Source organism: Mauremys reevesii, unplaced genomic scaffold (assembly GCF_016161935.1).
Source record: "Mauremys reevesii isolate NIE-2019 unplaced genomic scaffold, ASM1616193v1 Contig9, whole genome shotgun sequence".
Lineage (NCBI taxonomy): Eukaryota > Metazoa > Chordata > Testudines > Geoemydidae > Mauremys > Mauremys reevesii.
This window is the reverse complement of record NW_024100906.1, coordinates 823,315-840,253: the sequence shown is the minus strand read 5'-3', so window position 1 is coordinate 840,253 and position 16,939 is coordinate 823,315.

Below are 16,939 nucleotides of genomic sequence, written 5' to 3'. Positions count from 1 at the left end.
TGACAAGACTGGCGCTGACCATTCAATGCCTAGCTATAAATTGCTGGCGCAGTTGACAGCGTCTGTCAGTCTATTTTTTAAACCTCAGGTTGTTCTAAACTTAGATCTGTGCCTATTGGTATGAACACACAGTGCTTCCCCAACACCTCCTCAGATCTCCCCCATCTGCTGCTTGCTGTGGGGTGCATTCCCTCGGCCAAGGGGACCGCATTGTCCTCATCAGCCCTCTCACACACACACACACAGAGCAATCACCCCTGGGGATCTGCTTGCCAGCAGAGACAAAACCTGCATGTTTGCAATGAGGTTTTTCTGCCCGTTGAAACTGCTCTGGGTGCTGCAGCGGCATTTGCTGCTTGCTCCCCTGTGGCCAAGTCATTTCACTTTCCACCTGGGGAGATTCACAGGTTCTTAATTACTCTGCAGGGAAGGATCTCCATACACATATGCACACCCCAACTGACCAATGTATCCCCTGCCCAGCCCCACCCCAGAGTCCGCACCCCCAGCAGAGCCTGCACCCCCCACCCCAACCCTCTGTCCCTGCCCTGAGCCCCTCCACACCCAAAAACCCTCATCCCCAGCTCCACCCCTGAGCCAGAGTCCTCACCCCCAACCTTTACAAGGCAGGTACGTGGGGGAGGGCGGGACTTGGACCCGTTCTGGGCACCACTAAAAATTATACAAACCTGCTGCCTCTGGCTGTTTGATTCCTGCTGTGTTCAGGGAAACAGGACTTTGCATGTTCATTGTAAACAAACAGGATTGTGTCAAAGAAATCCCTGACTCCATCATCAATTTAGCCTTCTAGCACAAAAAACCCACAAGACCTTTAATTCTGACTAAATACTCAATGCAAAAAGATTAACACAATGGGTGGTGGGTGGAGCCCCCCTTTGGGGAGGCTAGCCCCTGTCTCTGCCCCATCCACCTCCCCCACCATGACCGGAACCCCTTTGCCCCCCTCCCCCCCCAGGGCCAGAGCTACAATCCCCCCACCCAGAGATGCCCTGAGTGCCCCCCTATGCCAGAGGAGCCCTGTGCTGGCTGAAGCCCTGAGCCTGCCGCACCTGCCTGGAGGAGCCACAGGCCCGGCACAGCCGCACTGCACCTCCCCTCTTCTCCCCACACCCAGCCACAAACAACCTGTCAGTAGAAGACCATCTTTGGTAACCATGTGTCATCCATCTTCATAACACGACCAGTCCAGCAAAACTGTTAGTTCATAAGCATTGCTTCCATGCCCATGATACCACACAGCTTAAGGGCCTCCGTGTTTGGAATTCTGTCCCACCCGTTCACATGGGCGACCTTCCTGAGGCAGCGCATATGGAACAGGACAGTCAGGACGACTAGTGACTGTCCAACTGCCTGACAAACTGCTACCTTCCTATGAAGTTTAAGACCAGGGTCATTCCATAGGCATTTGGTCAATCTTCCAAAAGCAGCGCTGGCTTTGGCTACATGAGCAGTCACAATGTGGTCAGTGTTTATACCGGAGGAGAGTACACTTCCAAGGTAGCAGAACTTGTCAACAGCCTTAAGCACAGTATCAGCAGCAGTGATCACGGGAGTGCTGGGCTCTTTCCAAACAGACTGAGCTATAATTCTGCAGAAATGGACCTGGGGATTATAGTGGATAAGAAGTTGGATATGAGTCACCAGTGTCCTCTTGTTGCCAAGAAGGCCAACATCATATTGTGCTGTATTAGTAGAAGCATTGCCAGCAGATCGAGGGAAGTGATCATTCCCCTCTATTCAGCACTGATGAGGCCTCATCTGGTGTATTGCATCCAGTTTTGGGCCCCCCACTAGAGAAGGGATATGGACAAATTGGAGAGAGTCCAGTGGAGGGCAATGAAAATTATTAGGGGACTGGGGCACATGACTTAGTTGGAGAGCCTGAGGAAAGTGGGCTTATTTATTCTGCAGAAGAGAAGAGTGGGGGATTTGATAGCAGCCTTCAACTACCCGAAGGGGGTTCCAAAGAGGATGGCACTTGGCTGTTCTCAGTGGTAGTAGATGTCGAAGAAAAACTCAGTTCTCGCTTTTTGTTTGGGTGCAGCAAAATCAAATTCTTTATTATTTCTCCAGTAATTACCATGGAGGGAGAGAGTGCCATAGGACACAGGGTCACCCCAGTCCTGGACAGGTCTCTCAACTGGTAAACAATCACAGCAAGCCTTTATACCTTTTACAGACAATTTCTAACAATAATACAGACAGTAAAAAGCAACAACTACATTTTGTTTATACATAGCAAAAAGGCTTATCTTATTTGTCTCAATCCTAAGAAAAGCAAGCCTGCATTTTGGTTAGTGATTGCAAGGTCATAATAACTTTGTACACAGTTCCTGTCCTGTCGCCTCGCACTATCTTTGCTCCTACAAGTCTTACGTCATTAAGGTTACAGTATGGCCTGACTCTTGCTAACTAACATTCATTAAGATCTCTTCAAATCCTTGTTAATTATTTACTGGCTTCCACATAGATGACAGAACAAGGAGCAATGGTCTCAAGTTGCAGTGGGGGAGGTCTAGGTTGGATATTAGGAGACACTGTTAAACTAGGATGGTGGTGAAGCACTGGAATGGGTTACCTAGAGAGGTGGTGGAATCTCCATCCTTAGAGGTTTTTAAGGTCAGGCTTGACAAAGCCCTGGCTGGGATGATTTAGTTGTTGTTGGTCCTGCTTTGAGCAGGGGGTTGGACTAGATGACATCCGGAGGTCTCTTCCAACCCTAATGTTCTATGATTCTATAATCTCTGTCTTCTTGAGGTTCACAGTGAGTTCAAAACAGTGAGCAGAGTTAGCAAAATGATCAAAAAGTTTCTGAGGGGTAGCCATGTTAATCTGTATCAGGAGACCTTCTTATGAAATGTTGAGAATTGGCCACATCCACCCTGATTGAATTAGCCTCGTTAGCACTGACCCCCACCCCACACACTTGGTAAGGCAACTCCCATCTTTTCATGTGCTGTATATTTATACCTGCCTACTGTATTTTTCACTCCATGCATCTGATGAAGTGGGTTATAGCCCACAACAGATTATGCACAAATAAATTTCTTAGTCTCTAGGTGACACAAGGACTCCTCGTTGTTTTTGCAAAAAGTTTCTGTGCATCCTCAACTGAATGAGCCAACAACGCACAGTCATGAGCAAAGAGGAGGTCATGGATGATTGTTGTGAACACTTTGGTGCGAACCTGAAGTCTTCAGAGATTGAAGACGCTGCCATGAGTTTGGAACTGAATGGGTGTGCCCAACTTGTAATCCTTGAAAGCAATGAATAGCATTATTGAAAAGTAGATGCTGAACAGGAGAGGAGCAAGAACACATCCTTGCTTTGTACTATTTGATACTTCAAAAGGTACCAATGTCTCTCCATTGTCAAGGAAAGGACCCAGCATACCATCATGAAAGGACCAAACTGTATTGATGAATTTTTCAGGACAGCCCATTCACCCAAGTACCTTCCAAAGCCGGTTTCTGTTGACCGTGTTGAATGCCTTGGTCAGGTCGATGAAAATCATGTGGAGATCCTGCTGTTGCTCTCTACATTTTTCTTGGATATGCCTGGAAGTGAATATCATATTGACAGTGCCTCAATCAGCATGAAATCCACACTGACTTTAAGGAATGATGCCATTTGTGAACCCATGTAATGAGAGCCGATTGTAGAGGATGCGGGCCAGGATCTTACCAGCTAGAGACAGCAGTGAGATGCCTCGGTGGTTGTCACAGCATGCATGGTCACCTTTCCTTTTGTATATATGTACAATCAGGGCATCTTTGAAGTCCTGTGGAACTTGCTCTTTTTCCCAAATGATGATGAATAAACGGGTGAGATGACGCATGGATTGGCCACCACCAGCTTTGTAAATCTCCAATGGGGTCGCATCACCGCCAGGTGCCTTTCCAGATTTCATCTGGTTGGTGGATTTTTGTACCTCATCAAGAGTTGGGGGTGTAACCAGCTGTGAATCATTATCCCACCGAGGAATCTCTTCAAGAACACTGCTGTCAAAAGTTGGTGTCTGGTTTAATAGATTGCAAAAATGTTTGGCCCAGCAATCAATGATTTCAGTACTATCTGTAATCAGAGTGCTGCCCTCAGCAAAGCGCATTGGTGTAGAGCCAGCATCAGCTGGCCCAGAGACTGCCTTCAGCCCATCATAGAATGCTTTAAAATCGTTGCTGTCAGCTGCATCTTGAAGTTTGACCTCTTTGCATTTCCACCAGTCCTCCTTCATTTGCCGTAATTTGATTTGTGTCTTCTGCTTAGCTCAAATGTATGCTGATTTCCTGGAGGCTTTCTCTTTATCATTAATCCAAGCCAGGTATGTCACATGCATCTCATCAAGAAGATCACAGGCATCTTTATCTTTGTTGTCAAACCAGTCCTTGTGTTTGCATGTTTGGAAACCCAGTACTTCGACAGCAGTTTTATAGGTTGTTTTGTTGATGTTGATCCAGTCCTCCTCAGTAGTGACTGGCTGCTCTGGACCTTCATTGTTGATGGCTAAGGAGGCATCAAGACTGAGTTGGAAACAATGCTTGTGTCCCGGTCATGGCCCCTTTCATCATGGCCCTTGATATCTGTCTGTAGGTATCATAATTCCTACGGCTGGAGCGCAGCTGGGACTGGACAGCATCCTCCCCCCAAACACTGATGAGGTCCAGCACCTCAGCATTGCTCCATGCTGGGGATGTCCTGGCGCATGGAGGCAGGGTCACCTGGAAAGATGCGCTGAGAGCACTCCATGGAAGGGGACTTTCAAATTTCCCAGAGAATTGAAAGGGCGGGTCTGACGGTTGGTCACCTGAGGGCAGGGCAGTAGAGTTCAAAGTGACGACCAGAGTGGCTAGAACAGGCATTGTGGGACACATCCTGGAGGTCGATCAGAGCGCAGTAATAGACCAGGGCGTCCACACTGGCACCACGGTGCTCCAGCCTGGGCGCAGTAAGCTCTATGCCTCTCGTGGAGGTGGATTACCAGTGGTGCTCCAGCCACGGGGTCCGGGTGCTCTAAGTGCCTTGCCAGTGTGGACACCTCAGGCGTTATGGCGCCCGGGGCTGATTTAATGCACTCGAACTTCCTAGTGTAGACAAGGCCTAGATCCCCTCCCGAGGAAGACTCACCAGGCTGCAGCTGCTATAAAACAGGCATAGGAGGAGGCAGATGGGTGGATATTAAGACCCAGGGGTGCTCTGCCCTATGCTGCTACATATTCTGCATGTGGCCAAGGATGGCCCTGAGTTTGTGAGTGTGTCTGTTTAGCTGTGTGCGTGTCTCACTGCAGTTGTGTTTGTAATTGTGTATCTCTTGTCTGTCTCAGTGTAGCTGTGTGTCTTTGTGTCTGTCCAGTTGTCTGACTGTCTGTCTGGTTGTGTGTGTGTGTGTGTTTCAGGATAGGTGTGTGCGCAGTGTTCTCCCCAAGATTTGAAACTAGAGGTTTGTTTGAATTTACAAAGGGTGGGGGTGAGGAGGGTGGAAAATGACTAGCTGACCACTGGCATGGAGGGGTGTGGGGGAGGTCAGGGTGTGTGTGTTTGGTTGTTTTATTTGTTTGTTTTTCATCTGTCTCCAGTTGTGTGTGTCTGACTAGTTGGGTGTTTCAGTGTAGTTGATTTTTTTCCCGCATCTTCTCCATTATGTTCCCACCCTATAACACCCTGAGTCCCCGCTCCGCCCCTGGCAGTGCTTCTCTCTTTTCAGATAGCACTTGTCTTTCCTCTGAGCTCTGCTGCCTCCTCTGCAGGCAGTGCCCTTGAACCTCACACATCCTACCAGAGCATCCCCGCTCCATAGACACCCCTCACCCAGCACAGGATGGACCCCCTGCCTCTGCTCCTCTACCTCTGCGCAGGTAAGTGCCAGCCAGAGGGACTGGGAAAAGCTGGGCTCCTCCACATGGGTGCCCAGCGAGTACCCCTCTGACAGGGGGATGGGAGCAGTTGGATGGTCAGGACTCCTGGGTCCTATCCTTGACTGGCTCTGGGAGAGGAGTGGGGTCAGTGGGTTACAGCAGGAGGCCTGTGCATCAGGACTCGTGGGTTCTCTCCTCAGCTCTGGGAGAGGAATGGGGCTCTAGTGTCTTGTGTGGGGGAGGGCTGGTAATCAGGACTCCTGGGTTCAGTTCCCTCTGTGTTCTGTTCCCTATTCAAGCACAAATTTAGACAGGAAATAAGGCATAACATTTTTAACAGCGAGAGTAATTAGCGACTGTAACAATTTACCAAGGATCATGGTGGATTCCCTTGTTCTGTTCCCTCCAGACTCTCTGGGATGGGAGTGGGTCACAGGTACGACTCCCTTTCTCTGTGGGGCGTGTGTGCTCAGTAGGATGTGTGGGGAGGGTCCGGCAGGTGTGAAGTGGATGCAGTGTTTGCAACTGCTCAATCCTTGTGTAAAACCACAGCCGCTTACTCCTGCTTCAAGGTCACATCTCTCCTGTCTGTGAGGCCTGGACCCATCAGGGAATGGAGGGGGGCAGACTTCGGGGTGGCTGAGGATGAGGGGGATGAGCTGGGAAGGGGGGACAGACTGGCAGATGGGACTTGAAAGGGGATGAAGGGAGGAATGGGGGAGGCCACCTCAGCTCCTCCCCCACCCTCAGCTCCTCACACGTCAAGAAGGATGTTGATAAACTCAAGAGGGTTCAGAGAACAGCCATGAGAATGATTGAAACATTAGAAAACCTCCCTGATTGAGCTCCTTGAGCCTATCAATCACTATTTAGATTAACGACGTGAAGACTAAGGAGTGCTTATCTCAGTCTATAAATAGCTACCTGGGGAACAAATGTTTGATGATGGATTCTTCAGTCTAGCACAGCGGTTCTCAACCGGGAGTCCGTGGCCCAAAGGGAGTCCACGAGCCCTTTCAAGGGGGCCGCGGAGCTCTGCAACAGAAGCCCCGATCCCCGGCATCCTCCTGCGGGGCTGAAGCTGAGGGAGGTGCAGGGCTGAATCCCTGATTTTTGGTGCCCCCCTGCAGGGCTGAGACAGGGGGAGGCGAGGGGCTGAATCTCCAATTGCCGGTGCCCCCCTGCAGGGCTGAAGCTGGGGGGGGGAGCAGGGCTGAATCCTGGAGCTCCAATGCTCCCTGGGGGGCAGAAGCCCTGAGCTCATGCCCCCCCCTCAACTGCAGTGCAAAATCACGGCAGTCCTGGGGCAGCTCCACACCTCCCCCCCACTCACCACCCCCTGGCCAGGTCAGAAGCAGGAAGCCAGAGCCCAGCAATGTGGGACAACTGCTGCTCTGGCTGGTGCATGGAGCAGGCAGCAGCAGCAGCGGTTCTGCCTCTCCTGCTGGTGCCATAGACTGAAGCTCTCTGAGCCCCCTTTGCTCCCACAATGGCAGCCGGTAAGAGCCCCCCAGCTCTGTGGCTGGTGGACCCCAACTGAAGGGGATTCCTCCCAGCACAGTCCTTAATACCCCTCTCCCTACACCTTGAGCAACCCCCCTGCACACACACAGCCCCTAGCTATCCTCTCCCAACACCCTGAGCTATGTCCTCCCCGCATCCTCAGCTACTTCCTCCCGGCTTCTTGATTTACCCTCCTGCCCCCACACAGGCCCAGCTACCCTCTCCCTGCACCCTGAGCAACCCACTCCCCTGCTCACACACTGCCCCTAACTACCCTCTGCCTGCACCTTAAGCTGTTTTCAAACTTTTTGAGCTAAGCCCCCAACCTTCTATGTGGGGCTCGAGCCCCACTGTCCCCTGTCTCCCCCAAATAGAAGTCAAACTACATCTATGCCCAAAGCCCCTCTGCCCCCCCCCCCCGACCCTCCTGAGCCCTGGAATTTTTATAGCATGTTGAGGGGGGCCTCAGAGAGCAAAAAGTTGAGAACCCCTGGCCTGGAAGATAAAGGTCTAACACAATCCAATGCCTTGGAAGTTGAAGATTTTTAACAGCGAAAGTAATTAGCGACTGCAACAATTTACCAAGGGTCGTGGTGGATTCCCTTGTTGGGATATAATATGTAATATGATATCCTCTATGGGGCCTAGTGTGGCTGTTGTGTGTTTGAAACTGGAGGGCATGACCTGCATTTTGGCAAAAACACTAATGACATCACAAAGTGAATTATATCTAAATCTGCTCAATTAAAAAAATAAACCTTCCAGTCCACAATGGTCAAATATTAAAATAAAAAAAAAAGACCACCCCAAAAATTAACAGTCCATCATTAGTATAATGTTTTTAAGAACTGGTCCCCAAAGCTTTACAGCTTTTCCAAATTTAATGTTACATCCAATGGTTACACTATTTGTATTAATAATTTTATTAACCTTTATTATGTTATGTTTACACTGCCAAATAAAAAAGCAACAAAAAGTTCTAAGGCTAATAATATATAAAATTAAATGGTTTGCAAAATTATGAAGTAATACAAGATTAATACCATTAATTATTATATCAACATGGGGAATATTGAGATATAAAAAATCTATATATCTATGTAACATGTTATAGGCCATGGGTTTTAGTGTGGCTGTCGTGTGTTTGAAAACTGTGTCCATGACTTGCATTCTCTGGCTTGTGTTATGCAGGAGGTCAGAATAGATTATCACAATGGTCCCTTCTGGCTGTAGCCTTTTATTTTATTTAAAAAAACAACAAGGAGTCCAGTGGCACCTTAAAGACTAACATATTTATTTGTGCATAAGCTTTTGTGGGTAAAAAAACCTCACTTCTTCAGATGCATGGAGTGAAAGTTACAGATGCAGGCATTATATAATGACACATGAAGAGATGGGAGTTACCTCACAAGTGGAGAACCAGTGTTGTCAGGGCCAATTCAATCAGGGTGGATGTAGTCCACTCCCGATAATAGATGAGATGGTGTCAATTCCAGGAGAGGCAGAGCTGCTTTTGTAATGAGCCAGCCACTCTCAGTCCCTATTCAAGCCCAAATTAATGGTGGTAAATTTGTAAATGAATTTTAGTTCTGCTGTTTCTCTTTGAAGTCTAGTATCAGAGGGGTAGCCGTGTTAGTCTGGTTCTGTAGAAGCAGCAAAGAATCCTGTGGCACCTTAAGGAAAAGGATAAATGGACACAAATCAGACATTAGGAATGGCAATATACAAAAACCTGTAGGAGAACACTTCAACCTCCCTGGCCACACAATAGCAGATTTTAAGGTGGCCATCCTACAGCAAAAAAACTTTAGGACCAGACTTCAAAGAGAAACTGCTGAGCTCCAGTTCATCTGCAAATTTAACACCATCAGCTCAGGACTAAACAAAGACTGTGAATGGCTTGCCAATTACAGAACCAGTTTCTCCTCCCTTGGTTTTCACACCTCAGCTGCTGGAACAGGGCCTCATCCTCCCTGATTGATCTAACCTCGTTATCTCTAGCTTGCTTCTTGCTTGCTTATATATACACCTGCCCCTGGAAATTTCCACTGCTTGCATCCGAAGAAGTGGGTATTCACCCACGAAAGCTCATGCTGCAAAACGTCTGTTAGTCTATAAGGTGCCACAGGATTCTTTGCTGCTTCTTTGAAGTCTGTTTCTGAAGTTTTTTTTGTACAAGAATCCTTACTTTAAAATCTGTTACAGAATGTCCAGGGAGATTGAAGTGTTCTCCTACTGGCTTTTGTGTGTTACCATTCCTGATGTCCGATTTGTGTCTATTTATTCTTTTACATAGGGACTGTCTGGTTTGACCAATGTACCCTCATGGCAGAGGGGCATTGCTGGCACATGATGGCATATATCACATTGGTAGACGTGCAGGTGAATGAGCCCCTGATGGTGTGGCTTATGTGGTGGGTCCTCTGATGGTGTCACTAGAGTAGATATGGGGACAGAGTAGGCAACGGGATTGGTTCCTGGGTTAGTGTTTCTGTGATGTGGTGTGTAGTTGCTGGTGAGTATTTGCTTCAGGTGAGGGGGCTGTCCGTAAGCAAGGACTGGCCCATCTCCCAAAGTCTGTGTGAGAGAGGGATCGTTTTCCAGGATAGGTTGTAGATCGTTGATAATGCACTGGAGAGGGTTTAGCTGGGGGCTGTACATGATGGCCAGTAGTGTTCTGTTATTTTCCTTGTTGGGCCTGTCCTGAAGAAGGTGATTTCTGGGTACCTGTTTCACTCTGTCAATCTGTTTTCTCACTTCCCCAGGTGGGTATTGTAGTTTTAAGAATGCTTGATAAAGATCTTGTAGGTGTCTGGCTCTGTCTGAGGGATTGGAGCAAATTCAGTTGTATCTTAGGGCTTGGCTGTAGACAATGGATCATGTGATGTGTCCTGGATGGAAGCTGGAGGCATGTAAGTAAGTATAGCGGTCAGTAGGTTTTCGGTATAGGGTGGTGTTTATGTGACCATCACTTATTTGCACTGTAGTGTCCAGGAAGCGGATCTCTTGTGTGGACTGGTCCAGGCTGAGGTTGATGATGGGGTGGAAATTGTTGAAATCCAGGTGGAATTCTTCAAGGGCCTCCTTTCTGTGGGTCCAGATGATGAAGATGTCATCAATGTAGCACAAGTAGAGGAGGGCGCTAGGGGACAAGAGCTAAGGAAGTGTTGTTCTAAGTCAGCCATAAAAATGTTGGCATATTGTGGGGCCATGCAGGTACCCATAGCAGGGCCACTGATTTGAAGGTATAAGTTGTCCCCAAATCTGAAATGGTTGTGGGTGAGGACAAAGTCACAAAGCTCAGCCACCAGGCGTGCCGTGGCCTCATCAGGGATACTGTTCCTGGCAGCTTGTAGTCCATCCTCATGTGGAATATTGGTGTAAAGCGCTTCTACATCCATGGTGGCCAGGATGGTGTTTTCAGGAAGATCACCAATGCATTGTCAAAGCAGCAAAGAATCCTGTGGCACCTTATAGACTAACAGACGTTTTGCAGCATGAGCTTTCGTGGGTGAATACCCACTTCTTCAGCATCCGAAGAAGTGGGTATTCACCCACGAAAGCTCATGCTGCAAAACGTCTGTTAGTCTATAAGGTGCCACAGGATTCTTTGCTGCTTTTACAGAACCAGACTAACACGGCTACCCCTCTGATACTTGACACAATGCATTGTCGTTTCCTCAGGAAGTCAGTGGTGTCTCGAAGATACCTAGGGGTGCTGGTAGCGGAGGGCCTGAGGAGAGAGTCCACATAGCCAGATAATCCTGCTGTAAGAGTGCCAATGCCTGAGATGATGGGGAGTCCAGGATTTCCAGGTTTATGGATTTTGGGTAGCAGATAGAATACCCCTGGTCAGGGCTCTAGGTGTTTGTCTGTGTAGATTTGTTCCTGTACTATAGCCGGGAATTTCTTGAGCAGATGTTGTAGATTCGTTTGGTACTCCTTAGTGGGATCGGAGAATAGTGGCCTGTAGAATGTGGTGTTGGAGAGTTGCCTGGCAGCCTCCTGTTCATAATCCGACCTGTTCATGATGATGACAGCACCTCCTTTGTCAGCCCCTTTGATTATAATGACAGAGTCGTTTCTGAGGCTGCGGATGGCATTGCGTTCTGTATGGCTGAGGTTATGGGGGCAAGTGATGCTGTTTGTTCACAATTTCAGCCTGTGCACATTGGCAGAAGCACTCTATGTAGAGGTCCAGTCTGTCATTTTGACCATCAGGAGGAGTCCTCACAGAATTCTTGTTCTTGTAGTGTCGGTAGGAGGGTTCCTGTGGGTCACTGCACTATTCAGTGGTGTGTTGAAAATTTTCCTTGAGTCGGAGACAATGAAAGTAGCCTTCCAGATCACCGCAGAACTGTACCATGTTTGTAGGGATGGTGGGGCAGAAAGCCAGTCGCCGAGATAGGACAGACTCTTCTGCCGGGCTAAGTGTGTGGTTGGATAGATTGACAATATTGTTAGGTGAGTTGAGGGTACCACTGTTGTAGCCCCCTGTGGCATGCAGGAGTTTAGATAGTTTGCTGTCCCTACAGGAAGTGCATCCACTATGGATCAGCATCAGGAAAGCGGATGGAGATAAATCTCAGACTTCATTCACCAGCGCTGAATCCACTCATGATTAGGGCCCTGCCAAATTCACAGTCATAAAAAACATGTCCCAGACTGTGAAATCTGGTCTTTTATGTCCTTTTATCTAACCCTGTACAAATGTCATGGGGGAGACCAGCATTTCTCAAACTGGGGGTCCTGACCCAAAAGGGTGTTGCAGGGAAGTCACAGGGTTATTTTAGGGGGGGTCACAGTAGTGCCACCCTTACTTCTGTGCTGCCTTCAGAGCTGGGCGGCCAGAGAGGAACGGCTGTTGGCCAGGTGCCGAGCTCTGAAGGCAGCACCGCTGCCAGCACAGAAGTAAGGGTAGCAGTGCCACAGCCCCCCCAATAGCCTTTTGACCCCCCCGACACGCTCACAACTCCTTTTGCATGAAGACCCCTACAATTACAACACTGTGAAATTTCAGATTTAAAGAGCTGAAATGATGAAATTTCCGAATTTTAAAATCCTCTGACCATGAAATTGACCAAAATGAACTTTTATTTTGCTAGCGCTCTGTTCTGGGAGTGTCTGGCAGTGGCGCTATGCAAATGAATGTGGGGAATGATTTGCATAAAATAGCCCTTGAGGGCTAGAGAGCCGGGAGCAGGCAGTGAGGAGCTGGGAGTCAGGACGCCTGGGTTCTATCCCTGGCTTTGGGAGAGGAGTGGGATTTGGTGGGTTAGAGTTGTGGGCTGGAATTCAGTCCCATAGCCAGAAAGCCCCAGCCACTGGCCTGGTGTTCATCAGGGAAGCTCTAACTGGTGACTGTTTAACCCCTGCAGTGCTGGCACCGAGCCGTGGATTCAGCGTGGACGTGGAGGGACCCATCACTTTCCAGGAGGCAGCAGCGGGGTTTGGGCAGAGCGTGGTGCAGTTCGGGAATGCCAGCGCCGGGGGGTAAGGGCCGGACCTGGGACCCCACATGACTTGTGCCCAACACCGAGGGGCATGTCTGGCTGGGCTGCCTCCCCTGGGCCTCAGTCCCCTGGGTGTGTGGGGCATCCCCTGAGCCCCCCATACTTTTTCCCCACAGGCTGATCATCGGGGCCCCGCTGCAGACAGGAAACGTGAATGAAACCGGCAAAGTCTACAAGTGCGACCCGGGCTCCAGATGCTGCCAGGAGATCCCCACCCAGAGTAGGGCCACCCTGTGCTGTGGGGTGCTGCAATAGGATTGGGGTGGGAGCCAGGACTCTTGGGTTCTGTGACCAGCTCTGAGAGGGAAGGGGGGTCTAGTGGGTTAGAGCGGAGGGTGGGGCTGGGAGCCAGGACACCTGGGTTCTGTCCCCAGCTGTTGGGGGGTCTAGTGTTAGAGCTGGGAGTCAGGAATTCTCGGTTATATCCTCCGCTCGGGGACAGGAATGGAGTTTATTTGCTCACCCTGGTGTGCATCTCTCCCCTGTCAGGGTCCCCGGATGCCATGTACATGTCCCTCAGTTTGTCTCTGGCTGCCGAAGGCTCCCAATTCCTGGTAGGTACCACACCCAGGGGAAATGGGTGCTGGGACTGGGGTCCGACATTTTCTCCCTAATCATCCAGGGGATAGCTCCCCCCACAAACCCTGCTACTCATGGATGGTAGTAACTGGGCCGTGTCAGCGTGACTGGTGCAGAGGTGACAGTTGGGTAACGTCCCCATGACTACACAATAACTGTGCGAGGGCTGTTGGTAACTCCTGTAACTGGAGGGGTGGTACAATGATGCAGTGGGGAATGGTGGTAGCCAGGTATCCTCACTTTGGCTACAGTTATCGTGAGGTGATGTTGTGAGGGACGGAGACAACTGGCTGATGTTGCCATGGTGACAGTGGCTGTGTGCTGAGGTAACAGGAAGCGTTGTAACTGGGTTGCCGCCATAACGACAGTGACTGTGCATGGACATAGCAGGGAGCATGGCAAGCGGGTGACATTGCCATGGCAACAGTGACTGGCCACTGCTATAGCAGGGAGTGTGGTAAGCACGTGATGCCCCCGTGTGTCTCCCCTGTCTCCTCTCAGACTTCAGTGCTGGGACCTTGGGTCCTGAGGTCCTGTCTGCCTCAAGGGGGCCCCTGCCCTGGCAGGGCCTTTCCCTGCATATCCATGGCGGGGAGGGATCAGGCCCCAGGCTCTATCCCCCACCCTCAGTGCTCTGTTCAGAGGGGCACCTACTGATCCCGTCCTTCTCGTGCCCCAGGTGTGCGGCCCCATGGTGCACCGGGCCTGTGGAGAGAACACGTATGTCAGTCACCACTGCTTCCCTCTGCGGCAGAGCTTCTCGCAACTCCAGCGCAGCTTCTCGCAACTCCAGCACATCCCGGACAGCCAGCCGGGTAAGGAGCGACACATAGGTGTGTATGTGGGGGACCTTCACCCTGGGTTCAAGGGTGGGTACATGGGCCATGGGGATGAAGAGTGGAGTTGGGTCTAGAGGGGCCCAGGATCTGACAGGGGGTGGGATAGCAGGCTAGGTGGGCCCATTGGTTTGATTCAGGATGTCAGTAGGAGCTGGGAGTCAGGATGCCTGGGTTCTGTCCCAGTTCTGGGAGGTGGGTGGGGTGTATTTTTTTTATCTCGGTGCATGTCATGCTCTACTCTCAGGACCCCTCCATGGCAGGGATGGGATGATATTACGACAGAGGGGCCGAGGGCTCTGATCGGGGTGGCCGGCAGGGGGCAGGATACCAGGTTAGATGCGCCCATGGGTCTGGTCTAGTTCTCTCTGATGGGTTTCCCATGTTTGTGTAGTGGAGTCAGGACGTACTTCATTCCTGTCCCCATCAGAGTGCCCCAAACAAGTCACAGACATAGCACTCCTCATCGATGGCTCGGGCAGCATCTCACCTGTGGACTTTGAAAAGATGAAGACGTTTCTCTCAGAGATCATGAAGCATTTCCACAGCACCGACACGCAGGTACCGGGCAGAGACTGGACCCTGGCTACTTACCCTGCCCCTCGCAGTCCGTGCTGACCCCTATACTCCAGTGCAGCACTAGGGGGTGCTGTGCTGCAAGGGGAGCTGTGATGGGTTGGATCACAGGAAGCCCCTTGGGACTGCCATCTGATGTGCTGAGACTACCTCTGAGCCTGTTTTCCCTGCAGGGGCGGCTCTACGAATTCCGCCACCCCAAGCAGGGTGGCGCGCTGCCCCGCTCGCACTGCCTGGCGCCGGTCCCGCGCCTCCGCGGGAGCTCCCGCAGACGTGCCGCTGGTCCAGCGCCTACGGTGGAGCTTCCGCAGGCATGCCTACGGGAGGTCCACACGTGCCGCGGGACCAGTGCACCCGCCGCAGTTATGCCTGCGGGAGGTCTGGTTGTCCCGCGGCTCCGTTGGACCTCCCGCAGGCATGACTGCGGAAGGTCCGCCGGACCCGCCTGCCACCCTCCAGTTAAAATGCCGCCCCACGCGCACGCTTGGCGCGCTGGGGTCTGGAGCCGGCCCTGTTTCTCTGCCAGCTTGGGACTCCAGAACCTTGCCTTGTTTGAGCCAGACATGCCAGCCTGCTGCAAACACAGACCCAGGTCTGAACCACATCCCCTAAAAGCTGCAGGCTTAACTGAAAACAGCTTAAGAAGTGCTCCTGTCTTCAGCATTCAGATACCCAGCTCCCAGTGGGTCCAACTAACTCCCTTTTACCTGTATAAAACTTTATAAAGGTGTGATCAGGGAGAGCCAGGAAGAAGTGGTAGAGTGTTGGAGGGGAAATATATAAGCCCAAGGCTAATTAAGGTGTTATTCCCTGTAGAGTAGGGAGGGTGGCTACAGGTTAATTGGAGCACCTGCAGTCAATTAAGGCCCCGTCAGGAACCTAATAAAACCCCCTGCAGGGAGAAGGAGGAAGGAGACAGGACTGGAGCCTGGAGGTGTGTTATGAGACTTGAAAGATTAGCGAACCAAAGTAAGGGAGACCCTTCCCCAGCAGGGGAGGGAGACTCCCTCCCCCAGTGACTAAGAACTGAAGTTACCCCACCCAAGGGGGAAGAGGGTAAGAACCCACAGGGGTTGAGAGGGGCTGGGGCTCAGAGTAAGGAGCAGACCCAGACCCCTCCCCTGCTTCCCTCTTTTACCACCATTCTGGGCCACTAGCGGAGCCCTCAGCACCCCAGAGCAGGGGCAAGGGGTGGCATCTTAGCCCCCCGCCAAGGAAAGTGCAGGACCCACCATGCTAACATTGGCCATTTTGTCACATAGGGTAAACTCATAAATTGTTCGCCCTCTATAACACTGATAGAGAGATATGCACAGCTGCTTGCTCCCCCCAGGTATTAATACACACTCTGGGTTAATTAATTAATAAGTACAAAGTGATTTTATTAAGTACAAAAAGTAGGATTTAAGTGGTTCCAAGTAGTAACAGGCAGAACAAAGTGAATGACCAAGCAAAATAAAATAAAACACACAAGTCTAAGCCTAGTACAATAAGAAAACTGAATACAGGTAAAATCTCAACCTCAGAGATGTTTCAATAAGCTTCTATCACAGACTGGACTCTTTCCTAGTCTGGGCACAATCCTTTCCCTGGGTACAGACCTTGTTCCAGCTCAGGTGGTAGCTGGAAGATTTCTCATGATTGCCCCTTTTGTTCTGTTCCGCCCCCTTATATAGCTTTTGCACAAGGTGGGAATCCTTTGTCCCTCTCTGGGTGTCCTGTCCCTCTTTCTAAATGGAAAAGCACCAGGCTTAAGATGGATTTCAGTACCAGGTGATATGGTCACATATCCTGTGAGACCCCAAGCCTTCATTTCTCCCAGCCTTACTCACAGGAAGGCCTGCAAGCAAACAGAGCCATCCACAGTCAATTGTACAGGTTGATAGGAGCCATCAAGATTCCAAACCACCATTAATGGCCCACACTTTGCATAATTACAGTAGGCCCTCAGAGTTATATTTCATATTTCTAGTTTCAGATACAAGAGTGATACATACATATATACAAATAGGATGACCACACTCAATAGATTATAAACTTTGTAATGATACCTTTCAAG